The sequence below is a fragment of the Pseudophryne corroboree genome, unplaced genomic scaffold, assembly GCF_028390025.1.
Source record: "Pseudophryne corroboree isolate aPseCor3 unplaced genomic scaffold, aPseCor3.hap2 scaffold_195, whole genome shotgun sequence".
Lineage (NCBI taxonomy): Eukaryota > Metazoa > Chordata > Amphibia > Anura > Myobatrachidae > Pseudophryne > Pseudophryne corroboree.
The window spans coordinates 832,910-856,855 of NW_026968590.1; the positions used below are offsets into that span (position 1 = coordinate 832,910).

General features: G+C 47.1%; 19 non-coding genes and 4 pseudogenes across 19 annotated transcripts; 14 read left to right on the plus strand and 9 right to left on the minus strand.

Annotated features, from left to right (window-relative positions):
- Nucleotides 1-2,224: 2,224 nt before the first annotated feature.
- Nucleotides 2,225-2,387, minus strand: LOC135004934 (U1 spliceosomal RNA). The gene has a single exon (XR_010205644.1). It is a non-coding gene; the product is annotated as a U1 spliceosomal RNA (small nuclear RNA).
- Nucleotides 2,388-2,539: 152 nt separating this feature from the next.
- LOC135004751 (U1 spliceosomal RNA) lies at nucleotides 2,540-2,703 on the minus strand. Its single transcript, XR_010205479.1, has one exon. It is a non-coding gene; the product is annotated as a U1 spliceosomal RNA (small nuclear RNA).
- A 675-nt stretch (nucleotides 2,704-3,378) lies between these two features.
- LOC135004851 (U1 spliceosomal RNA) lies at nucleotides 3,379-3,541 on the minus strand. The gene has a single exon (XR_010205574.1). It is a non-coding gene; the product is annotated as a U1 spliceosomal RNA (small nuclear RNA).
- Nucleotides 3,542-3,693: 152 nt separating this feature from the next.
- Nucleotides 3,694-3,857, minus strand: LOC135004716 (U1 spliceosomal RNA). Its single transcript, XR_010205444.1, has one exon. It is a non-coding gene; the product is annotated as a U1 spliceosomal RNA (small nuclear RNA).
- A 593-nt stretch (nucleotides 3,858-4,450) lies between these two features.
- LOC135004989 (U1 spliceosomal RNA) lies at nucleotides 4,451-4,578 on the minus strand (annotated as a pseudogene).
- A 144-nt stretch (nucleotides 4,579-4,722) lies between these two features.
- Nucleotides 4,723-4,838, plus strand: LOC135005019 (U5 spliceosomal RNA). The gene has a single exon (XR_010205711.1). It is a non-coding gene; the product is annotated as a U5 spliceosomal RNA (small nuclear RNA).
- Nucleotides 4,839-5,108: 270 nt separating this feature from the next.
- LOC135005034 (U5 spliceosomal RNA) lies at nucleotides 5,109-5,224 on the plus strand. The gene has a single exon (XR_010205726.1). It is a non-coding gene; the product is annotated as a U5 spliceosomal RNA (small nuclear RNA).
- Nucleotides 5,225-5,488: 264 nt separating this feature from the next.
- LOC135005010 (U5 spliceosomal RNA) lies at nucleotides 5,489-5,604 on the plus strand. The gene has a single exon (XR_010205702.1). It is a non-coding gene; the product is annotated as a U5 spliceosomal RNA (small nuclear RNA).
- Nucleotides 5,605-5,878: 274 nt separating this feature from the next.
- Nucleotides 5,879-5,994, plus strand: LOC135005011 (U5 spliceosomal RNA). Its single transcript, XR_010205703.1, has one exon. It is a non-coding gene; the product is annotated as a U5 spliceosomal RNA (small nuclear RNA).
- Nucleotides 5,995-6,269: 275 nt separating this feature from the next.
- On the plus strand, nucleotides 6,270-6,385 carry LOC135005021 (U5 spliceosomal RNA). The gene has a single exon (XR_010205713.1). It is a non-coding gene; the product is annotated as a U5 spliceosomal RNA (small nuclear RNA).
- A 274-nt stretch (nucleotides 6,386-6,659) lies between these two features.
- LOC135005004 (U5 spliceosomal RNA) lies at nucleotides 6,660-6,775 on the plus strand. Its single transcript, XR_010205696.1, has one exon. It is a non-coding gene; the product is annotated as a U5 spliceosomal RNA (small nuclear RNA).
- A 275-nt stretch (nucleotides 6,776-7,050) lies between these two features.
- Nucleotides 7,051-7,166, plus strand: LOC135005044 (U5 spliceosomal RNA). The gene has a single exon (XR_010205736.1). It is a non-coding gene; the product is annotated as a U5 spliceosomal RNA (small nuclear RNA).
- A 5,364-nt stretch (nucleotides 7,167-12,530) lies between these two features.
- On the minus strand, nucleotides 12,531-12,604 carry TRNAN-AUU (transfer RNA asparagine (anticodon AUU)). The gene has a single exon. It is a non-coding gene; the product is annotated as a tRNA-Asn (tRNA).
- Nucleotides 12,605-13,908: 1,304 nt separating this feature from the next.
- Nucleotides 13,909-14,072, plus strand: LOC135005003 (U1 spliceosomal RNA). The gene has a single exon (XR_010205695.1). It is a non-coding gene; the product is annotated as a U1 spliceosomal RNA (small nuclear RNA).
- Nucleotides 14,073-14,224: 152 nt separating this feature from the next.
- Nucleotides 14,225-14,366, plus strand: LOC135004867 (U1 spliceosomal RNA; annotated as a pseudogene).
- Nucleotides 14,367-15,058: 692 nt separating this feature from the next.
- Nucleotides 15,059-15,222, plus strand: LOC135004670 (U1 spliceosomal RNA). The gene has a single exon (XR_010205400.1). It is a non-coding gene; the product is annotated as a U1 spliceosomal RNA (small nuclear RNA).
- Nucleotides 15,223-15,374: 152 nt separating this feature from the next.
- On the plus strand, nucleotides 15,375-15,516 carry LOC135004868 (U1 spliceosomal RNA; annotated as a pseudogene).
- Nucleotides 15,517-16,208: 692 nt separating this feature from the next.
- Nucleotides 16,209-16,372, plus strand: LOC135004657 (U1 spliceosomal RNA). The gene has a single exon (XR_010205387.1). It is a non-coding gene; the product is annotated as a U1 spliceosomal RNA (small nuclear RNA).
- Nucleotides 16,373-19,676: 3,304 nt separating this feature from the next.
- On the minus strand, nucleotides 19,677-19,839 carry LOC135004952 (U1 spliceosomal RNA). Its single transcript, XR_010205661.1, has one exon. It is a non-coding gene; the product is annotated as a U1 spliceosomal RNA (small nuclear RNA).
- Nucleotides 19,840-19,991: 152 nt separating this feature from the next.
- On the minus strand, nucleotides 19,992-20,155 carry LOC135004772 (U1 spliceosomal RNA). Its single transcript, XR_010205499.1, has one exon. It is a non-coding gene; the product is annotated as a U1 spliceosomal RNA (small nuclear RNA).
- Nucleotides 20,156-20,829: 674 nt separating this feature from the next.
- On the minus strand, nucleotides 20,830-20,985 carry LOC135004990 (U1 spliceosomal RNA). The gene has a single exon (XR_010205683.1). It is a non-coding gene; the product is annotated as a U1 spliceosomal RNA (small nuclear RNA).
- A 2,361-nt stretch (nucleotides 20,986-23,346) lies between these two features.
- On the plus strand, nucleotides 23,347-23,510 carry LOC135004721 (U1 spliceosomal RNA). The gene has a single exon (XR_010205449.1). It is a non-coding gene; the product is annotated as a U1 spliceosomal RNA (small nuclear RNA).
- Nucleotides 23,511-23,662: 152 nt separating this feature from the next.
- On the plus strand, nucleotides 23,663-23,797 carry LOC135004959 (U1 spliceosomal RNA; annotated as a pseudogene).
- The last annotated feature ends 149 nt before the right edge of the window (nucleotides 23,798-23,946 follow it).

The window sequence follows — 23,946 nt, forward strand, 5'->3', positions numbered from 1 at the left end:
TTCAACTGCTCCCCAAATTAGTAGTAAATCAAATGTCACTCGTCTCTATCTTCTAATCTAAACGGAGAGGACGCCAGCCACGTCCTCTCCCTATCAATCTCAATGCACGTGTGAAAATGGCGGCGACGCGCGGCTCCTTATATAGAATCCAAGTCTCGTGAGAATCCTACAGCGGGATGATGACGTTCGGGCGCGCTCGGGTTAACCGAGCAAGGCGAGAGGATCCGAGTCTGCTCGGACCCGAGCAAAAAAGGGTGAAGTTCGGGCGGGTTCGGATTCCGAGGAACCGAACCCGCTCATCTCTTATGGCCACCCAGCATGACGCCTCCCTTCTTGACCATGCTGTAATTGCAGTCGCACTGCAGTTCAGCGTGATCATAAAAAATGGTGTAGCCTCCTGCTGGTGCAGACTGTATGTGCGCGCAGGAAGCCGCCACCATTTTTGTGATCACAGCGGCTGAATGTGATGTCATACAGCTGCTGTGACCACGCCCCCTGTGTCTCCTCCATTGCAGACCCCATTTTGAAGCCTTGCCCCCGCACCGCTCCATCCCTGACTTGGAAATGGAGTGTTGCTGACCCCCCTCTCCCCCCCTGCCCCGATTGACAGGCAGAGGCGATCGCATTCTCTGCGGGGTGCCGCAGAAAATGCAGGCACATGCGTATGCTCTTAGCAATTTTTGCAGTTGGATCACTTATTGTGATTGCAATCCAACCTGAATCAGGCCCTATTACCTATCACAATGCGCTGCGGGCAGTACAAAATTGGTTTAATATAGGAGAAAAACCCCCAGACCTGTGCTCCTTAACTGTACCTGGTGGCTAGTGGAGCGGCTGCCCAGTAATCAGTGTCCACGCCAGTGCGCACACGGTCCACCCCCTACGGCCACGCTCCTCTTCATCAGCGGCCTCGTGATCCGGAAGGGCGGTGTGTGTGTGACTGACCTTAGGAAGAAACCGGAGCCTCCGCTGCAGTGACCCAGCAACCAGGGCACGGGAGTATACAGCGCCGCTGGGAGTGATGAAGCTGCAGTAAAGATGTCTATTAGACCTAGCCTGCTGCAGCCCTTGTAGATTCTCATAAAACAAGTTCTTCTTTTCTTGTCAAAATGAATAGCTAAGAATTGGCTTCCTGAGGCAGGCCCCTGTTAAGTGGCCTGCTACTGAAGGCACCAACTACAAACTGAGCTCCCTGTTCATGGAAGCGGGGTTATAGAGGAGGATGCGCTGAGCATCTTGGGAACAGTCAAAAGCTTTGAGTCGGTTGGTGCCTCAGATCAAGATCCTACTCTACACCCCAATGTGAATCCTTGTGGAGTCCTGTGTACCCCACAGAAGAAATTAATGTGTCACACCCATTGGCAGCAACCTTAGAATAGCTGCTGATGGGCACAATTGAGAAAGGAAGGGGGGGGGGACATTTGAATCCAGCACATAGATGCAATTCAAATATGTAATTTGTACCTTCCTATTTTAAAATATAATGGATGAACTTCACCCTGTGAGAACAATCTTCATGATCAAGAGATCTCATATGCAAAATAAGTATGAGTTGGGATAGGGCTGGGGAGGGTGGCTGCTCGGGCAGCCCCTCCCCCATCAAGTTAAGGAGATTCAACTGAGGAAGCACAAGGGAACTCTCGTCTGGGGACAACAACTGCAGGGAGACCACATCTTTTCAGATGAACATGGGAGGGCGGAAGGCTGCCTAATACTGAAGCACCATCAAATATCAAACCATATGCAACAACTAGTACAAGCATTCCTGGGGGAAGGTCTGCAGCAGACGGATTTGCATACGGTGATGTCATCCAAGCAGTGGGCCAAAGTTGGCTGGAACCCTCATCTGCATATGAAAAGAGAAAAGGGGCATGCAGGGCATGGCGGCCTTTTGCGGTGCTTGGATGACCCCTAGTTCGCATTAAACACCCCCACCCTCCTTTGGTGTGGGGCTCATGTTGGCTATGCCCCAGCCCCTGAAGCATTCAAGCTGATTTCTTGCAGCAGCTGGGCACTGTAACAGCTCCAGAGCTGCTCTGTAAGGCAACTAAAAGGGTGTGGGCCCTGCAGCACTACCTGTAGTTCGCATTGTGCGTTGGAAGGCACAAAGTAAGCAGACGGGAGAAGTCAGGATAGTGCGCAAGGGCATAGAAGGGAGTGGCTCCAGAAAAGAGAAGTGGAAACAGACAGCAAACTAGGCTGGAGAGAGACCTGAGACAAAGAGATCTGAATTATACGAGAGCCGACCAGGGGAAACACAAATTATGCAATCAAGTTTCCCACATTTGGGGAAATCACAGGAGCAGCACACCCAGAGTGCAATGGGTGAGCCTTGCCCTGGGAGAAGCACCTTCATGATCATAGTATCTCACCTGGCAGGTAAGTAGGAGTTGGGCTAGAGCTGGGGAGGGTCACTGCTCGGGCACCCCCCTGTCAAGTGAAGGAGATCCAACTGAGGCAGCACAAGGGAACTCTCGAAAGAAGAACAAGGCTAGAGGAATATATGAGACAAAGAAATCTGACTTTTACCAGAGCTGACCAGAGGAAAACACAAACACAGTCCCCCACTACCACAAAAAATGCAGGCGAGTTTCCCACATTTGGGGAAATCACAGGGGTCAGCATACCCAGAATGCAATGAATGAACCTCACCCTGGGTGAACAATCTTCATGACCATGGTGTCTCCTATGCAAAATAAGTATGATTTGGGATAGGGCTGGGAGGGCCGCTGCTCAGGCACATCTCTGTCAAGTAAAGGAGATTCAACTGAGGCAGCACAAGGGAACTCTCATCTGGGGACAACAACTGCAGGGAGAACACATATTTTCAGATGAACATGGGAGGGCAGAAGGCTGCCTAATACTGAAGCACCCCCAAACAACAAACCAAATGCAACAACTAGTGCAAGCATTCCTGGGGGATGGCCTGCAGCAGATGGATTTGCATATGGTGATGTCATCCAAGCAGTGGGTCAAAGTTGGCTTCAACCCTCATCTGCATATGAAAAGAGAAAAGGGGCGTGCAGGGCATGGCGGCCTTTTGCGGTGCTTGGATTACCCCTAGTTCGCATTAAACACCCCCACCCACCTTTGGTGTGGGGCTCATGTTGGCCATGCCCCATCCCCTGAAGCATTCAAGCTGATTTCTTGCAGCAGCTGGGCACTGTAACAGCTCCAGAGCTGCTCTTTAAGGCAAGTAAAAGATTGTGTGGGCCCTGCAGCACTACCTGTAGTTTGCATTGTGCATTGGAAGGCACAAAGTAAGCAGACGGGAGGAGAAGTCAGGATAGTGCACAAGGGTATAGAAGGGAGGGGCTCAAGATAAAAGAAGTGGAAACAGACAGCAAACTAGGCTGGAGAAAGACCTGAGACAAAGAGATCTGAATTATACGAGAGCCGACCAGAGGAAACACAAATTATGCAGTCAAGTGTCCCACATTTGGGGAAATCGTAGGAGCAGCACACCCAGAGTGCAATGGGTGAGCCTTGCCCTGGGAGAAGCACCTTCCTGATCATAGTATCTCACCTGGCAGGTAAGTAGGAGTTGGGCTAGAGCTGGGGAGGGTCGCTGCTCGGGCACCCCCCTGTCAAGTGAAGGAGATCCACCTGAGGCAGCACAAGGGAACTCTCGAAAGAAGAACAAGGCTAGAGGAAAATCTGAGACAAAGAAATCTGAGTTTTAACAGAGCTGACCAGAGGAAAGCACAAACACAGTCCCCCACTACCACAAATAATGCAGTCGAGTTTCCCACATTTGGGTAAATCACAGGGGTCAGCATACCCAAAATGCAATGAATGAACCTCACCCTGGGAGAACAATCTTCATGACCATGGTATCTCCTATGCAAAATAAGTATGATTTGGGATAGGGCTGGGGAGGGCCGCTGCTCAGGCACATCTCTGTCAAGTAAAGGAGATTCAACTGAGGCAGCACAAGGGAACTCTCATCTGGGGACAACAACTGCAGGGAGAACACATATTTTCAGATGAACATGGGAGGGCAGAAGGCTGCCTAATACTGAAGCACCCCCAAACAACAAACCAAATGCAACAACTAGTGCAAGCATTCCTGGGGGAAGTTCTGCAGAAGACGGATTTGCATACGGTGATGTCATCCAAGCAGTGGGCCAAAGTTGGCTGGAACCCTCATCTGCATATGAAAAGAGAAAAGGGGTATGCAGGGCATGGCGGCCTTTTGCGGCGCTTGGATGACCCTTAGTTCGCATTAAACACCCCCACCCTCCTTCGGTGTGGGGCTCATGTTGGCCATGCCCCATCCCCTGAAGCATTCAAGCTGATTTCTTGCAGCAGCTTGGCACTGTATCAGCTCCAGAGCTGCTCTGTAAGGCAAGTAAAAGGGTGTGGGCCCTGCAGCACTACCTGTAGTTTGCATTGTGCATTGGAAGGCACAAAGTAAGCAGACAGGAGGAGAAGTCAGGATAGTGCACAAGGGTATAAAAGCGAGTTTCCCACATTTGGGAAAATCACAGGGGTCAGCATACCCAGAATGCAATGAATGAACCTCACCCTGGGAGAACAATCTTCATGACCATGGTATCTCCTATGCAAAATAAGTATGATTTGGGATAGGGCTGGGGAGGGCCGCTGCTCAGGCACATCTCTGTCAAGTAAAGGAGATTCAACTGAGGCAGCACAAGGGAACTCTCATCTGGGGACAACAACTGCAGGGAGAACACATATTTTCAGATAAAAATCTTGGTCATGCTCTGGTTTCTCTTCAGAACGAACAAATCTTTCGCCTTTTATTAAAGATTTCCGTGGAGAGGAGCAAAACCGAGTTTTATCTCAATTTTTGCATGCCCCATCTTTTTGGGGTTTCTTTTATCGGTTTAAAGATAGAATGAGTGTGCTTTAATGTAAGCTCATTTGCATAGAAATGACAGTAAATGTTTGTTTCTTTTCAAACAGAACTTTCTTGACCATGCTACTTGCTTGAAAGATCTGGGAGCACATGGAATACAGTACAAACCATGCTTATAGCAAGGAGAAGCCAGGTGAGAAATCTGCTTACTTTCAAGTTGGGCGCTCACTTTGATCTGAATGAGGACTGCTGGCACAGCATTTAGGCGACAGGTGGAATCTTGGTCATGCTCTGGTTTCTCTTCAGAACGAACAAATCTTTCGCCTTTTATTAAAGATTTCTGTGGAGAGGAGCAAAACTGAGTTTTATCTCAATTTTTGCATGCCCCATATTATTGGGGTTTCTTTTATCAGTTTCTTGTTAGCTTTAATGTAAGTTTATTTGCATAACAATGACTATAAATGTCTGTTTCTTTTCAAGCAGAACTTTCTTGACCATTCTAATTGCTTGAAAGATCTGGGAGCACATGGAAAAGAGTACAAACCATGCTTATAGCAAGGGGAAGCCTGGTGAGAAATCTGCTTTCTTTCTTTCAAATTGGGTGCTCACTTTGCGCTGAATGAGGACTGCTGGCATGGCACTCAGGCGACAGGTGGAATCTTAGTCATACTCTGGTTTCTCTTCAAAACGAACAGATCTTTCGCCTTTTACTAAAGATTTCCGTGGAGAGGAGCAAAACTGAGTTTTATCTCAATTTTTGCATGCTCCGTCTTATTGGGGTTTCTTTTATCGGTTTAAAGATAGAACGAGTGTGCTTTAATGTAAGCTCATTTGCATAGAAATGACAGTAAATGTTTGTTTCTTTTCAAACAGAACTTTCTTGACTATACTAAATGCTTGAAAGATCTGGGAGCACATGGAAAAGAGTACAAACCATGTTTACAGCAAGGGGAAGCCTGGTGAGAAATCTGCTTTCTTTCTTTCAAATTGGGTGCTCACTTTGAGCTGAATGAGGACTGCTGGCATGGCACTCAGGCGACAGGTGGAATCTTGGTCATGTTCTGGTTTCTCTTCAGAACGAACAAATCTTTCGCCTTTTACTAAAGATTTCCGTGGAGAGGAGCAAAACTGAGTTTTATCTCAATTTTTGCATGCCCCATCTTATTGGGATTTTATTTTATCGGTTTAAAGATAGAACGAGTGTGCTTTAATGTAAGCTCATTTGCATAGAAATGACAGTAAATGTTTGTTTCTTTTCAAACAGAACTTTCTTGACCACACTAATTGCTTGAAAGATCTGGGAGCACATGGAAAAGAGTACAAACCATGTTTATAGCAAGGGGAAGCCTGGTGAGAAATCTGCTTTCTTTCTTTCAAATTGGGTGCTCACTTTGAGCTGAATGAGGATTGCTGGCATGGCACTCAGGCGACAGGTGGAATCTTGGTCATGCTCTGGTTTCTCTTCAAAACGAACAGATCTTTCGCCTTTTACTAAAGATTTCCGTGGAGAGGAGCAAAACTGAGTTTTATCTCAATTTTTGCATGCTCCGTCTTATTGGGGTTTCTTTTATCGGTTTAAAGATAGAACGAGTGTGCTTTAATGTAAGCTCATTTGCATAGAAATGACAGTAAATGTTTGTTTCTTTTCAAACAGAACTTTCTTGACTATACTAATTGCTTGAAAGATCTGGGAGCACATGGAAAAGAGTACAAACCATGTTTATAGCAAGGGGAAGCCTGGTGAGAAATCTGCTTTCTTTCTTTCAAATTGGGTGCTCACTTTGAGCTGAATGAGGACTGCTGGCATGGCACTCAGGCGACAGGTGGAATCTTGGTCATGTTCTGGTTTCTCTTCAGAACGAACAAATCTTTCGCCTTTTACTAAAGATTTCCGTGGAGAGGAGCAAAACTGAGTTTTATCTCAATTTTTGCATGCCCCATCTTATTGGGGTTTTATTTTATCGGTTTAAAGATAGAACGAGTGTGCTTTAATGTAAGCTCATTTGCATAGAAATGACAGTAAATGTTTGTTTCTTTTCAAACAGAACTTTCTTGACCACACTAATTGCTTGAAAGATCTGGGAGCACATGGAAAAGAGTACAAACCATGTTTATAGCAAGGGGAAGCCTGGTGAGAAATCTGCTTTCTTTCATTCAAATTGGGTGCTCACTTTCAGCTGAATGAGAACTGCTGGCATGGCACTCAGGCGACAGGTGGAATCTTGGTCATGCTCTGGTTTCTCTTCAGAACTAACAAATATTTCGCCTTTTATTAAAGATTTCCGTGGAGAGGAGCAAAACTGAGTTTTATCTCAATTTTTGCATGCCCCATATTATTGGGGTTTCTTTTATCAGTTTAAAGACAGAACGAGTGTGCTTTCTTGTTAGCTTTAATGTAAGTTTATTTGCATAACAATGACAGTAAATGTTGTTTCTTTTCAAACAGAACTTTCTTGACCATGCTACTTGCTTAAAGGTCTGGGAGCACATGGAAAACAGTACAAACCATGCAGTATCACAAGAGCCTTTATTTGATCTTTCATGAAGATAGAGCAGAATTGAGGACACGTCAACAATTTCTGCCGAAGGTGGTTCATCTTTCCACATGGTGCCTTTGGCCACTGACACCTTCGTTGAGTCAAAGTCTCTGGCTGTGGTCAGAACTTTGAAAATGTATGTCACCAGAACGGTTCAGATTAGGAAAACAGAGGCTCTGTTTGTCCTGTATGCTCCCAACAGGATTTGGTGTCCTGCTTCCATGCAGACCATTATGCGCTGGATCTGTGGTAAGATTCAGCATGCTCGTTCCACGGCAGGATTGCCGTTACTGAAGTAGGTGAAGACCCATTCTACTAGAAAGGTGGGTTCATCCTTGGCAGCTGGTCGGGGAGTCTCGGCATTGCAACTTTGCCGAGCAGCTATTTAGTAAACACTTTTGCTAAGTTTTACAAGTTTGATACCTTGGCTGATGATAACCTTAAGTTGGGTCATTCGGTGCTGCAGAGTCGTACGCACTCTCCCACCCGTTCAAGAGCTTTGGTATAACCCCATGGTTCTTAATGTGACCCCAGCATCCTCTAGGTCGTATGAGAAAATAGGATTTTAATACCTACCGGTAAATCCTTTTCTCTTAATCTGTAGAGGATGCTGGGCACCCGTCCCAGTCCATACTGTGTCTGCAGTTATTACTTGTGGTTATACACATGTTGTGTTATGGTTCTGGTCAGCTTTTTGCTGCAATTGTTCATGCCGTTGGCTTGTGTTCTGTTGAATGCCACGTTCTGCGGCATGTTTAAGGTGTGAGCTGGTAAGATGCTCACCTTAGTTTAACAATAAATCCTTTCCTCGAAATGTCCGTCTCCCTGGGCACAGTTCCTATAACTGGAGTCTGGAGGAGGGGCATAGAGGGAGGAGCCAGTTCACACCCTTTGAAAGTCTTAAAGTGCCCATGTATCTTGCGGATCCCGTCTATACCCCATGGTTCTTAATGTGACCCCAGCATCCTCTACGGACTAAGAGAAAAGAATGCCCTTGCGCACTATCCTGACTTCTCCTCCCGTCTGCTTACTTTGTGCCTTCCAACGCACAATGCGAACTACAGGTGGTGCTGCAGGGCCCACACCCTTTTACTTGCCTTACAGAACAGCTCTGGAGCTGTTACAGTGCCCAGCTGCTGCAAGAAATCAGCTTGAATGCTTCAGGGGATGGGGCATGGCCAACATGAGCCCCACACCAAAGGAGGGTGGGGGTGTTTAATGTGAACTAGGGGTCATCCAAGCACTGCAAAAGGCCGCCATGCCCTGCATGCCCCTTTTCTCTTTTCATATGCAGATGAGGGTTCCAGTCAACTTTGGCCCACTGCTTGGATAACATCACCGTATGCAAATCCGTCTGCTGCAGACCTTCCCCCAGGAATGCTTGTACTAGTTGTTGCATATGGTGCTTCAGTATTAGGCAGCCTTCCGCCCTCCCATGTTCATCTGAAAAGATGTGGTCTCCCTGCAGTTGTTGTCCCCAGATGAGAGTTCCCTTGTGCTTCCTCAGTTGAATCTCCTTAACTTGACGGGGGAGGTGCTGCCCGAGCAGCCCTCCCCAGCCCTATCCCAACTCATATTTATTTTGCATATGAGATCTCTTGATCATGAAGATTGTTCTCACAGGGTGAGGTTCATCCATTATATTTTAAAATAGGAAGGTACGAATTACATATTTGAATTGCATCTATGTGCTGGATTCAAATGTCCCCCCCCCCCTTCCTTTCTCAATTGTGCCCGTCAGCAGCTATTCTAAGGTTGCTGCCAATGGGTGTGACACATTAATTTCTTCTGTGGGGTACACTGGACTCCACAAGGATTCACATTGGGGTGTAGAGTAGGATCTTGATCTGAGGCACCAACCGGCTCAAAGCTTTTGACTGTTCCCAAGAAGCTCAGTGCATTCTCCTCTATAACCCCGCTTCCATGAACAGGGAGCTCAGTTTGTAGTTGGTGCCTTCAGTAGCAGGCCAATTAACAGGGGCCTGCCTCAGGCAGCCTATTCTTAGCTATTAATTTTGACAAGAAAAGAAGAACTTGTTTTATGAGAATCTACAAGGGCTGCAGCAGGCTAGGTCTAATAGACATCTTTACTGCAGCTTCATCACTCCCAGCGGCGCTGTATACTCCCGTGCCCTGGTTGCTGGGTCACTGCAGCGGAGGCTCCGGTTTCATCCTAAGGTCAGTCACACACACACCACCCTTCCGGATCACGAGGCCGCTGCTGAAGGGGAGCGAGGCCGTAGGGGGTGGGCCGTGTGCGCACTGCGGTGGACACTGATTACTGGGCAGCCGCTCCACTAGCCACCAGGTACAGTTAAGGAGCACAGGTCTGGGGGTTTTTCTCCTATATTAACCCAATTTTGTACTGCCGCAGCGCATTGTGATAGGTAATAGGGCCTGATTCAGGTTGGATTGCAATCACAATAAGCGATCCAACTGCAAAAATTGCTAAGAGCATACGCATGTGCCTGCATTTTCTGCGGCACCCCGCAGAGAATGTGATCGCCTCTGCCTGTCAATCGGGGCGGGGAAGGGGGGGAGAGGTGGGTCAGCAACACTCCATTTCCAAGTCAGGGATGGAGCGGTGCGGGGGCAAGGCTTCAAAATGGGGTCTGCAACGGAGGAGACACAGGGGGCGTGGTCACAGCGACTGTATGACATCACATTCAGCCGCTGTGATCACAAAAATGGTGGCGGCTTCCTGCGCGCACATACAGTCTGCACCAGCAGGAGCCTACACCATTTTTTATGATCACGCTGAACTGCAGTGCGACTGCAATTACAGCATGGTCAAGAAGGGAGGCGTCATGCTGGGTGGCCATGCCCTGTCACTTTGCAGGAGCCAGCACCGCTCACACACTAGTCCCCGGGTGCAGCCCCCAACCCCCGGGACACCCGGAGCAACAAAATGTAGATTCAGGCCACCAGGCCACGCCCCTACCTATGAAACCATGCCTCCTTTTTACCATTGCACTGCTTATCTGCGCGCACTGCATTACAATCTCCCTCGCCACCTCTCTGGGTGTCACCAGTGATAGTGACACCTCTGCCATGCTTGTAGCAGCTGGTCCTAAGATCTACGCCTCAAACCCTGAGTGTTTGCCCTTGTGACTTGTTGATCATCATAGCGAAGCAGATGCTTACAGAAAACTGCAGGGGCTTAGATTGAAAATAAAAAAATTGATAGGGTATAAGGTAGAGAGGAGCGGGTTCGGTTCTCCGAGAACCGAATTCCCCACGAACTCCACGTGGTTTACACTGGTCCGAGGCAGGCTCGGTTGTTCCCGCCTGACTCGGAAAACCTGAACAAGGGAAAATGTCATCATCCCGCTGTCGGATTCTCGCGAGATTCGGATTCCATATAAAGAGCTGCGCGTTGCTGCCATTTTTACTCGTGCATTGAAGAGAGAGCGGAGAGGACGTGGCTATGTTCTCTCAGTGGAAATCTCAATATCAGTGCTCAGTATCAGTGGTTACTTATTGCTGCTCAGTAATACTAGTAGTGTGTCTCTCCTGCTCAGTGTCAGTTCTCAGTAGTATCCTCATCAGTGCTCAGTATCACTGTTCATTGTCTTGTGCTGCATTGTGTTGCTCAGCATAATACAGTACATTACTAATAGTCCAGTGCTGCATCTTGCTGCTCAGTGTCAGTTCTAGTATCCTCATCAGTGCTCACTATCACTGCTCATTGCATTGTGGTGTTCTGTATACTACAATAACATAGTAATATAGTAACATAGTTTTTGAGGTTGAATAGAGGCAAATTGCCCATCGTGTTCAACCTGTTTTAAGTTGTGATGATTCTACATACTTGCTGAATAATGTTTTATGACTAGTTAGCTACTATAACTCATGTTACCCCCGGATTAACCATGTTGATATTTTAAGTATTATAACCTTGGATAGCTTTTTCATTCAGAAATGTATCCATTCCTTTTTTAAATCCAATTACAGAGTCCGCCATTACCACCTTCCCTGGCAGGGAATTCCACATCCTGATTGCCCTAACAGTGAAGAAACCTTTCCTCCATTGCGTTCTGAACTTTCCTCCAGTCGCAGCGAGTGACCACGTGTTCTTTTAATAAATAATTCCTCTGATAACTCTTTGTTATGTATCTTTACATATTTGAAGATATTAATAATATCTCCTCTTAGGCACCTCTTTTCTAGTGTATAAATATTCAGCCTAGTAAGTCTTTCCTTATAGTCCAGTACTTTAAGGCCTTTAATCAATTTAGTCTTCAGGATCTCTGACACTTCCATGAGCAGCAGAGTAGTGCAATGGAAGCATGCTGGGCCCATAACCCAGAGGTCGATTGATCGAAACTATCCTCTGCTATGTGCATTTTTTTTTTTATAATTAAAGTAATCAAAAACTGGGATTGATATTTTGGCACTTTTATTTTTACTTAAAGTACAATAACTTTTATCATTTTAATTTGTTTTAATAGTATATTGACAGCATTGTTTTCTTTAAAAATCCACTTAATTTTCTTTACCCTATTACTGAAATGGTAATTGACAAAAACAAACTACATTGTCACCAGAAGAGCAATGCAAAATGTACAAGTGATATATGAAATTCATCTTCCATCTTGAATTTCAATGATGCATTGGGACAACAATTTGTGAGAAACATCTTCACCCATAAAGAAAGATTTTCTTAATTCCTTACCTGTGTGCTGATTAGATATCACCTTGTTTTCACATTAAACAGACTTCCCCATGAGGAAGCAGCAAGGATGCAGTGACGTTTCCTGGTGTCAACCTGTATTATTTCAGTAGACATTGAAATGAGGATGCATCTTTGATGCCTTTCCAATGAAGCAAGTTTAATTCAGTAATAGGTGAAAAACCATTCCTACAAAGGTGTTAATCAGAGACTTGGCTTTGTGGACACTTTTCAGAGAGCAAATTTGTTAGCATAAACATAAAATCAGAAAATGAAGAGCTGTTTAATCACTCAATTGGACTTTTCTGCCAGCATAATTTTTTTTCTCTGCAACTCACTGCTAAATTGTGCTTCCTAGCTGTTTTTTTATAAAATCACTTAATCAAATCTAACTCTGATTACATCAGAGAAGGCCAGGTACCCTACACCATAAGGGGGGTTTTTGAAATTTTGACTTGTCTACTTAAAGATCACCAAAATCTGATTACAAGGTCAATTACATCCCTGGGTGGGATTGAACCACCAACCTTTTGGTTAATAGCCAAACATGCTAACCGATTGCGCCACAGAGACACCTTGCGAAAGTCAATACTGACAAAGGCTAATAAGCATTCATCTAGAACGTTTCCTAGAAAAACTTTAAAAAGTCAATAATCTGGAGAATTTTTGTAAGAAACACATTGGTACTTTCCCATGATGAGTGAGTGCTTCAGGATTTCTTGCACTTACATGGGCTATTAACCAAAAGGTTGGTGGTTCAATCCCACCCAGGGATGTAATTGACCTTGTCATCAGATTTTGGTGATCTTTAAGTAGACAAGTCAAAATTTCAAACCCCCTCTTATGGTGTAGGGTACCTGGCCTTCTCTGACGTAATCAGAGTTAGATTTAATTAAGTGATTTTATAAAAAACAGCTAGGAAGCACAATTTAGCAGTGGGTTGCAGAGAAAAAAATAACATTTTAAACCTACCGGTAATTTTTTTTTCTCGTAGTCCGTAGAGGATGATGGGGACTCCGTAAGGACCATGGGGGATAGACGGGCTCCGCAGCAGACATGGGCACTTTAAGAAAGACTTTAGATCTGGGTGTGCACTGGCTCCTCCCTCTATGCCCCTCCTCCATACCTCAGTTAGAGAAACTGTGCCCAGAGGAGACGGACAGTACGAGGAAAGGATTTTTGTTAATCCAAGGTCAAGATTCATACCAGCCACACCAATCACACCGTATAACTTGTGATATACTACCCAGTTAACAGTATGAAAACAACATAGCATCAGTCCAAGACCGATGAAAACTAACATATAACCCTTATGTAAGCAATAACTATATACAAGTCTTGCAGAAGTAGACCGCACTTGGGACGGGCACCCAGCATCCTCTACGGACTACGAGAAAAAGATTTACCGGTAGGTTTAAAATCTTATTTTCTCTTACGTCCTAGAGGATGCTGGGGACTCCGTAAGGACCATGGGGATTATACCAAAGCTCCCAAACGGGCAGGAGAGTGCGGATGACTTTGCAGCACCGATTGAGCAAACAGGAGGTCCTCCTCAGCCAGGGTATCAAACTTATAGAACTTTGCAAAGGTGTTTGAACCAACTTTGACCCACTGCTTGGATGACATCACCATATGCAAATCCATCTGCGGCAGGCCTTCCCCCAGGAATGCTTGCACTAGTTGTTGCATTTGGTTTGTTGTTTGGGGGTGCTTCAGTATTAGGCAGCCTTCTGCCCTCCCATGTTCATCTGAAAATATGTGTTCTCCCTGCAGTTGTTGTCCCCAGATGAGAGTTCCCTTGTGCTGCCTCAGTTGAATCTCCTTTACTTGACAGAGATGTGCCTGAGCAGCGGCCCTCCCCAGCCCTATCCCAAATCATACTTATTTTGCATAGGAGATACCATGGTCATGAAGATTGTTCTCCCAGGGTTAGGTTAATTCATTGCATTCTGGGTATGCTGACCCCTGTGATTTCCCCAAATGTGGGAAACTCAACTGCATTATTTGTGGTAGTGGGGGACTGTGTTTGTGCTTTCCTCTGGTCAGCTCTGGTAAAAGTCAGATTTCTTTGTCTCAGATCTTCCTCTAGCCTTGTTCTTCTTTCGAGAGTTCCCTTGTGCTGCCTCAGTTGGATCTCCTTCACTTGACAGGGGGGTGCCCGAGCAGCGACCCTCCCCAGCTCTAGCCCAACTCCTACTTACCTGCCAGGTGAGATACTATGATCATGAAGATGCTTCTCCCAGGGCAAGGCTCACCCATTGCACTCTGGGTGTGCTGCCCCTGCGATTTCCCCAAATGTGGGAAACTTGACTGCATAATTTGTGTTTCCCCTGGTCGGCTCTCATATAATTCAGATCTCTTTGTCTCAGGTCTCTCTCCAGCCTAGTTTGCTGTCTGTTTCCACTTCTTTTTTCTTGAGCCCCTCCCTTCTATACCCTTGTGCACTATCCTGACTTCTCCCGTCTGCTTACTTTGTGCCTTCCAACGCACAATACAAACTACAGGTAGTGCTGCAGGGCCCACACCCTTTTACTTGCTTTACAGAGCAGCTCTGGAGCTGTTACAGTGCCCAGCTGCTGCAAGAAATCAGCTTGAATGCTTCAGGGGCTGGGGCATAGCCAACATGAGCCCCACACCGAAGGAGGGTGGAGGTGTTTAATGCGAACTAGGGGTCATCCAAGCGCCGCAAAAGGCCGCCATGCCCTGCACACCCCTTTATTCTTTTCATATGCAGATGAGGGTTGAAGCCAACTTTGACCCACTGCTTGGATGACATCACCATATTCAAATCCATCTGCTGCAGGCCTTCCCCCAGGAATGCTTGCACTAGTTGTTGCATTTGGTTTGTTGTTTGGGGGTGCTTCAGTATTAGGCAGCCTTCTGCCCTCCCATGTTCATCTGAAAATATGTGTTCTCCCTGCAGTTGTTGTCCCCAGATGAGAGTTCCCTTGTGCTGCCTCAGTTGAATCTCCTTTACTTGACAGAGATGTGCCTGAGCAGCGGCCCTCCCCAGCCCTATCCCAAATCATACTTATTTTGCATAGGAAATACCATGGTCATGAAGATTGTTCTCCCAGGGTTAGGTTCATTCATTGCATTCTGGGTATGCTGACCCCTGTGATTTCCCCAAATGTGGGAAACTCAACTGCATTATTTGTGGTAGTGGGGGACTGTGTTTGTGCTTTCCTCTGGTCAGCTCTGGTAAAAGTCAGATTTCTTTGTCTCAGATCTTCCTCTAGCCTTGTTCTTCTTTCGAGAGTTCCCTTGTGCTGCCTCAGTTGGATCTCCTTCACTTGACAGGGGGGTGCCCGAGCAGCGACCCTCCCCAGCTCTAGCCCAACTCCTACTTACCTGCCAGGTGAGATACTATGATCATGAAGATGCTTCTCCCAGGGCAAGGCTCACCCATTGCACTCTGGGTGTGCTGCCCCTGCGATTTCCCCAAATGTGGGAAACTTGACTGCATAATTTGTGTTTCCCCTGGTCGGCTCTCATATAATTCAGATCTCTTTGTCTCAGGTCTCTCTCCAGCCTAGTTTGCTGTCTGTTTCCACTTCTTTTTTCTTGAGCCCCTCCCTTCTATACCCTTGTGCACTATCCTGACTTCTCCCATCTGCTTACTTTGTGCCTTCCAACGCACAATGCAAACTACAGGTAGTGCTGCAGGGCCCACACCCTTTTACTTGCTTTACAGAGCAGCTCTGGAGCTGTTACAGTGCCCAGCTGCTGCAAGAAATCAGCTTGAATGCTTCAGGGGCTGGGGCATAGCCAACATGAGCCCCACACCGAAGGAGGGTGGAGGTGTTTAATGCGAACTAGGGGTCATCCAAGCGCCGCAAAAGGCCGCCATGCCCTGCACACCCCTTTTTTCTTTTCATATGCAGACGAGGGTTGAAGCCAACTTTGACCCACTGCTTGGATGACATCACCATATGCAAATCCATCTGCTGCAGGCCTTCCCCCAGGAATGCTTGCACTAGTAGTTGCATTTGGTTCGTTGTTTGGGGGTGCTTCAGTTTTAGGCAGCCTTCTGCCCTCCCATGTTCATCTGAAAATATGTGTTCTCCCTGCAGTTGTTGTCCCCAGATGAGAGTTCCCTTGTGCTGCCTCAGTTGAATCTCCTTTACTTGACAGAGATGTGCCTGAGCAGCGGCCCTCCCCAGCCCTATCCCAAATCATACTTATTTTGCATAGGAGATACCTTGGTCATGAAGATTGTTCTCCCAGGGTGAGGTTCATTCATTGCATTCTGGGTATGCTGACCCCTGTGATTTCCCCAAATGTGGGAAACTCGACTGCATTATTTGTGGTAGTGGGGGACTGTGTTTGTGCTTTCCTCTGGTCAGCTCTGGTAAAAGTCAGATTTCTTTGTCTCAGATCTTCCTCTAGCCTTGTTCTTCTTTCGAGAGTTCCCTTGTGCTGCCTCAGTTGGATCTCCTTCACTTGACAGGGGGTGCCCAAGCAGCAATCCTCCACAGCTCTAGCCCAACTCCTACTTACCTGCCAGGTGAGATACTATGATCTTCACTGTTAGGGCAATCAGGATGTGGAATTCCCTGCCAGGGAAGGTGGTAATGGCGGACTCTGTAATTGGATTTAAAAAAGGAATGGATACATTTCTGAATGAAAAAGCTATCCAAGGTTATAATACTTAAAATATCAACATGGTTAATCCGGGGGTAACATGAGTTGTAGTAGTTAACTAGTCATAAAACATTATTCAGCAAGTATGTAGAATCATCACAACTTAAAACAGGTTGAACACGATGGGCAATTTGCCTCTTTTCAACCTCAAAAACTATATTACTATATGTTACTATATTACTATGTTACTGTAGTATACAGAACACCACAATGTAATGAGCAGTGATAGTGAGCACTGATGAGGATACTAGAACTGACACTGAGCAGCAAGATGCAGCACTGGACTATTAGTAATGTACTGTAGTATGCTGAGCACCACAATGCAGCACAAGACAATGAGCAGTGATACTGAGCACTGATGAGGATACTACTGAGAACTGACACTGAGCAGGAGAGACACACTACTAGTATTACTGAGCAGCAATAAGTAACCACTGATACTGAGCACTGATATTGAGATTTCCACTGAGAGAACATAGCCACGTCCTCTCCGCTCCCTCTTCAATGCACGAGTAAAAATGGCGGCAACGCGCAGCTCTTTATATGAAATCCGAATCTCGCGAGAATCCGACAGCGGGATGATGACATTTTCCCTTGTTCAGGTTTTCCGAGTCAGGCGGGAACAACCGAGCCTGCCTCGGACCAGTGTAAACCACGTGGAGTTCGTGGGGAATTCGGTTCTCGGAGAACCGAACCCGCTCCTCTCTACCTTATACCCATATATTTTTTTATTTTCAATCTAAGCCCCTGCAGTTTTCTGTAAGCATCTGCTTCGCTATGATGATCAACAAGTCACAAGGGCAAACACTCAGGGCTTGAGGCGTAGATCTTAGGACCAGCTGCTACAAGCATGGCAGAGGTGTCACTATCACTGGTGACACCCAGAGAGGTGGCGAAGGAGATTGTAATGCAGTGCGCGCAGATAAGCAGCGCAATGGTAAAAAGGAGGCATGGTTTCATAGGTAGGGGCGTGGCCTGGTGGTGTGAATCTACATTTTGTTGCTCCGGGTGTCCCGGGGGTTGGGGGCTGCACCCGGGGACTAGTGTGTGAGCGGTGCTGGCTCCTGCACAGTGACAGGACATGGCCACCCAGCATGACACCTCCCTTCTTGACCAATCTGTAATTGCAGTCGCACTGCAGTTCAGCGTGATCATAAAAAATGGTGTAGCCTCCTGCTGGTGCAGACTGTATGTGCGCGCAGGAAGCCGCCACCATTTTTGTGATCACAGCGGCTGAATGTGATGTCATACAGCCGCTGTGACCACGCCCCCTGTGTCTCCTCCGTTGCAGACCCCATTTTGAAGCCTTGCCCCCGCACCGCTCCATCCCTGACTTGGAAATGGAGTGTTGCTGACCCCCCTCTCCCCCCCTGCCCCGATTGACAGGCAGAGGCGATCGCATTCTCTGCGGGGTGCCGCAGAAAATGCAGGCACATGCGTATGCTCTTAGCAATTTTTGCAGTTGGATCGCTTACTGTGATTGCAATCCAACCTGAATCAGGCCCTATTACCTATCACAATGCGCTGCGGGCAGTACAAAATTGGTTTAATATGGGAGAAAAAACCCCAGACCTGTGCTCCTTAACTGTACCTGGTGGCTCGTGGAGCGGCTGCCCAGTAATCAGTGTCCACGCCAGTGCGCACACGGTCCACCCCCTACGGCCACGCTCCCCTTCATCAGCGGCCTCGTGATCCGGAAGGGCGGTGCGTGTGTGACTGACCTTAGGAAGAAACCGGAGCCTCCGCTGCAGTGACCCAGCAACCAGGGCACGGGAGTATACAGCGCCGCTGGGAGTGATGAAGCTGCAGTAAAGATGTCTATTAGACCTAGCCTGCTGCAGCCCTTGTAGATTCTCATAAAAAAAGTTCTTATTTTCTTGTCAAAATTAATAGCTAAGAATAGGCTGCCTGAGGCAGGCCCCTGTTAAGTGGCCTGCTACTGAAGGCACCAACTACAAACTGAGCTCCCTGTTCATGGAAGCGGGGTTATAGAGGAGAATGCGCTGAGCATCTTGGGAACAGTCAAAAGCTTTGAGCCGGTTGGTGCCTCAGATCAAGATCCTACTCTACACCCCAATGTGAATCCTTGTGGAGTCCAGTGTACCCCACAGAAGAAATTAATGTGTCACACCCATTGGCAGCAACCTTAGAATAGCTGCTGACGGGCACAATTGAGAAAGGAAGGGGGGGGGGACATTTGAATCCAGCACATAGATGCAATTCAAATATGTAATTTGAACCTTCCTATTTTAAAATATAATGGATGAACTTCACCCTGTGATAACAATCTTCATGATATAGAGATCTCATATGCAAAATAAGTATGAGTTGGGATAGGGCTGGGGAGGGTGGCTGCTCGGGCAAGCCCCTCCCCCGTCAAGTTAAGGAGATTCAACTGAGGAAGCACAAGGGAACTCTCGTCTGGGGACAACAACTGCAGGGAGACCACATTTTTTCAGATGAACATGGGAGGGCGGAAGGCTGCCTAATACTGAAGCACCATCAAATATCAAACCATATGCAATAACTAGTACAAGTATTCCTGGGGGAAGGTCTGCAGGAGACGAATTTGCATACGGTGATGTCATCCAAGCAGTGGGCCAAAGTTGGCTGGAACCCTCATCTGCATATGAAAAGAGAAAAGGGTTATGCAGGGCATGGCGGCCTTTTGCGGCGCTTGGATGACCCCTAGTTCGCATTAAACACCTCCACCCTCCTTCGGTGTGGGGCTCATGTTGGCTATGCCCCAGCCCCTGAAGCATTCAAGCTGATTTCTTACAGCAGCTGGGCACTGTAACAGCTCCAGAGCTGCTCTGTAAGGCAAATAAAAGGGTGTGGGCCCTGCAGCACTACCTGTAGTTCGCATTGTGCGTTGGAAGGCACAAAGTAAGCAGACGGGAGAAGTCAGGATAGTGCGCAAGGGCATAGAAGGGAGCGGCTCAAGAAAAGAGAAGTGGAAACAGACAGCAAACTAGGCTGGAGAGAGACCTGAGACAAAGAGATCTGAATTATACGAGAGCCGACCAGGGGAAACACAAATTATGCAGTCAAGTTTCCCATATTTGGGGAAATCGCAGGGGCAGCACACCCAGAGTGCAATGGTTGAGCCTTGCCCTGGGAGAAGCACCTTCAAGATCATAGTATCTCACCTGGCAGGTAAGTAGGAGTTGGGCTAGAGCTGGGGAGGGTCGCTGCTCGGGCACCCCCCTGTCAAGTGAAGGAGATCCAACTGAGGCAGCACAATGGAACTCTCGAAAGAAGAACAAGGCTAGAGGAAGATCTGAGACAAAGAAATCTGACTTTTACCAGAGCTGACCAGCGGAAAACACAAACACAGTCCCCAACTACCACAAATAATGCAGGCGAGTTTCCCACATTTGGGTAAATCACAGGGGTCAGCATACCCAGAATGCAATGAATGAACCTCACCCTGGGTGAACAATTTTCATGACCATGGTGTCTCCTATGCAAAATAAGTATGATTTGGGATAGGGCTGGGGAGGGCCGCTGCTCAGGCACATCTCTGTCAAGTAAAGGAGATTCAACTGAGGCAGCACAAGGGAACTCTCATATGGGGACAACAACTGCAGGGAGAACACATATTTTCAGATGAACATGGGAGGGCAGAAGGCTGCCTAATACTGAAGCACCCCCAAACAACAAACCAAATGCAACAACTAGTGCAAGCATTCCTGGGGGAAGGCCTGCAGCAGATGGATTTGCATATGGTGATGTTATCCAAGCAGTGGGTCAAAGTTGGCTTCAACCCTCATCTGCATATGAAAAGAGAAAAGGGGCGTGCAGGGCATGGCGGCCTTTTGCGGTGCTTGGATGACCCCTAGATCGCATTAAACACCCCCACCCTCCTTTGGTGTGGGGCTCATGTTGGCCATGCCCCATCCCATGAAGCATTCAAGCTGATTTCTTGCAGCAGCTGGGCACTGTAACAGCTCCAGAGCTGCTCTGTAAGGCAAGTAAAAGGGTGTGGGCCCTGCAGCACTACCTGTAGTTTGCATTGTGCATTGGAAGGCACAAAGTAAGCAGACGGGAGGAGAAGTCAGGATAGTCCACAAGGGTATAGAAGGGAGGGGCTCAAGAAAAAAGAAGTGGAAACAGAGAGCAAACTAGGCTGGAGAGAGACCTGAGACAAAGAGATCTGAATTATACGAGAGCCGACCAGAGGAAACACAAATTATGCAGTCAAGTGTCCCACATTTGGGGAAATCGTAGGAGCAGCACACCCAGTGTGCAATGGGTGAGCCTTGCCCTGGGAGAAGCACCTTCCTGATTATAGTATCTCACCTGGGTGTGCTGCCCCTGCGATTTCCCCAAATGTGGGAAACTTGACTGCATAATTTGTGTTTCCCCTGGTCGGCTCTCATATAATTCAGATCTCTTTGTCTCAGGTCTCTCTCCAGCCTAGTTTGCTGTCTGTTTCCACTTCTTTTTTCTTGAGCCCCTCCCTTCTATACCCTTGTGGACTATCCTGACTTCTCCTCCTGTCTGCTTACTTTGTGCCTTCCAATGCACAATGCAAACTACAGGTAGTGCTGCAGGGCCCACACCCTTTTACTTGCCTTACAGAGCAGCTCTGGAGCTGTTACAGTGCCAAGCTGCTGCAAGAAATCAGCTTGAATGCTTCAGGGGCTGGGGCATGGCCAACATGAGCCCCACACCGAAGGAGGGTGGGGGTGTTTAATGCGAACTAAGGGTCATCCAAGCGCCGCAAAAGGCCGCCATGCCCTGCATACCCCTTTTCTCTTTTCATATGCAGATGAGGGTTCCAGCCAACTTTGGCCCAATGCTTGGATGACATCACTATATGCATATCCGTCTTCTGCAGACCTTCCCCCAGGAATGCTTGTACTAGTTGTTGCATTTGGTTTGTTGTTTGGGGGTGCTTCAGTATTAGGCAGCCTTCTGCCCTCCCATGTTCATCTGAAAATATGTGTTCTCACTGCAGTTGTTGTCCCCAGATGAGAGTTCCCTTGTGCTGCCTCAGTTGAATCTCCTTTACTCTAAAACTTGTAAAACTTAGCAAAAGTGTTTACTAAATAGCTGCTCGGCAAAGTTGCAATGCCGAGACTCCCCGACCAGCTGCCCAGGATGAACCCACCTTTCTAGTAGAATGGGTCTTCACCTAATTCAGTAACGGCAATCCTGCCGTGGAATGAGCATGCTGAATCTTACCACAGATCCAGCGCATAATTGTCTACATGGAAGCAGGACACCCAATCCTGTTGGGAGCATACAGGACAAACAGAGCCTCTGTTTTCCTAATCTGAACCGTTCTGGTGACATAAATTTTCAAAGTTCTGACCACAGCCAGAGACTTTGACTCAACGAAGGTGTCAGTGGCCAAAGGCACCATGTGGAAAGATGAACCACCTTCGGCAGAAATAGTTGACGTGTCCTCAATTCTGCTCTATCTTCATGAAATATCAAATAAAGGCTCTTGTGATACTGCATGGTTTGTACTGTTTTCCATGTGCTCCCAGATCTTTCAAGCAAGAAGCATGGTCAAGAAAGTTCTGTTTGAAAAGAAACAACATTTACTGTCATTGTTATAGAATTTGGGAGAAAAAACAAGAAGAAATCTGCACTGTTGACGCACTGGACAGAATGAATGAATCATAAAATATAACCTTTATTAAGTATGTATTAAAATTGGATAAATATTAATATTATTATCCCAAACTGCAGTGAAACATAAAGGTTAAAATCACAGAACTAACATACATGTGCATAAGAAGAATAAAGAGATGTGAAAAAAAGGTTTAAAAAGCGTGTCCGTGTGTGATTATTTTTGAAGGCACAACCCTGGCGGGGTTGTTTATATAGATATATATGTTGCTAATAATCACTTTCTAGCGTAATGTTATTAAATAGCTGTTAGTATCTATGTCGTCAGGTACCACTGGGTCGTATCCTATATACTCCTGTGGGAAACTTGACTGCATAATTTGTGTTTCCCCTGGTCGGCTCTCGTATAATTCAGATCTCTTTGTCTCAGGTCTCTCTCCAGCCTAGTTTGCTGTCTGTTTCCACTTCTCTTTTCTTGAGCCGCTGCCTTCTATGCCCTTGTGCACTCTCCAGACTTCTCCTGTCTGCTTACTTTGTGCCTTCCAACGCACAATGCAAACTACAGGTAGTGCTGCAGGGCCCACACCCTTTTACTTGCCTTACAGAGCAGCTCTGGAGCTGTTACAGTGCCCAGCTGCAGCAAGAAATCAGCTTGAATGCTTCAGGGGCTGGGGCATAGCCAACATGAGCCCCACACCGACGGAGGGTGGAGGTGTTTAATGCAAACTAGGGGTCAGCCAAGCGCCGCAAAAGGCCGCCATGCCCTGCATGCCCCTTTTCTCTTTTCATATGCAGACGAGGGTTGAAGCCAACTTTGACCCACTGCTTGGATGACATCACCATATGCAAATCCATCTGCGGCAGGCCTTCCCCCAGGAATGCTTGCACTAGTTGTTGCATTTGGTTTGTTGTTTGGGGGTGCTTCAGTATTAGGCAGCCTTCTGCCCTCCCATGTTCATCTGAAAATATGTGTTCTCCCTGCAGTTGTTGTCCCCAGATGAGAGTTCCCTTGTGCTGCCTCAGTTGAATCTCCTTTACTTGACAGAGATGTGCCTGAGCAGCGGCCCTCCCCAGCCCTATCCCAAATCATACTTATTTTGCATAGGAGATGCCATGGTCATGAAGATTGTTCTCCCAGGGTTAGGTTCATTCATTGCGTTCTGGGTATGCTGACCTCTGTGATTTCCCCAAATGTGGGAAACTCAACTGCATTATTTGTGGTAGTGGGGGACTGTGTTTGTGCTTTCCTCTGGTCAGCTCTGGTAAAAGTCAGATTTCTTTGTCTCAGATCTTCCTCTAGCCTTGTTCTTCTTTCAAGAGTTCCCTTGTGCTGCCTCAGTTGGATCTCCTTCACTTGACAGGGGGGTGCCCGAGCAGCGACCCTCCCCAGCTCTAGCCCAACTCCTACTTACCTGCCAGGTGAGATACTATGATCATGAAGTTGCTTCTCCCAGGGCAAGGCTCACCCATTGCACTCTGGGTGTGCTGCCCCTGCGATTTCCCCAAATATGGGAAACTTGATTGCATAATTTGTGTTTCCCCTAGTCGGCTCTCATATAATTCAGATCTCTTTGTCTCAGGTCTCTCTCCAGCCTAGTTTGCTGTCTGTTTCCACTTCTTTTTTCTTGAGCCCCTCCCTTCTATACCCTTGTGCACTATCCTGACTTCTCCTCCTGTCTGCTTACTTT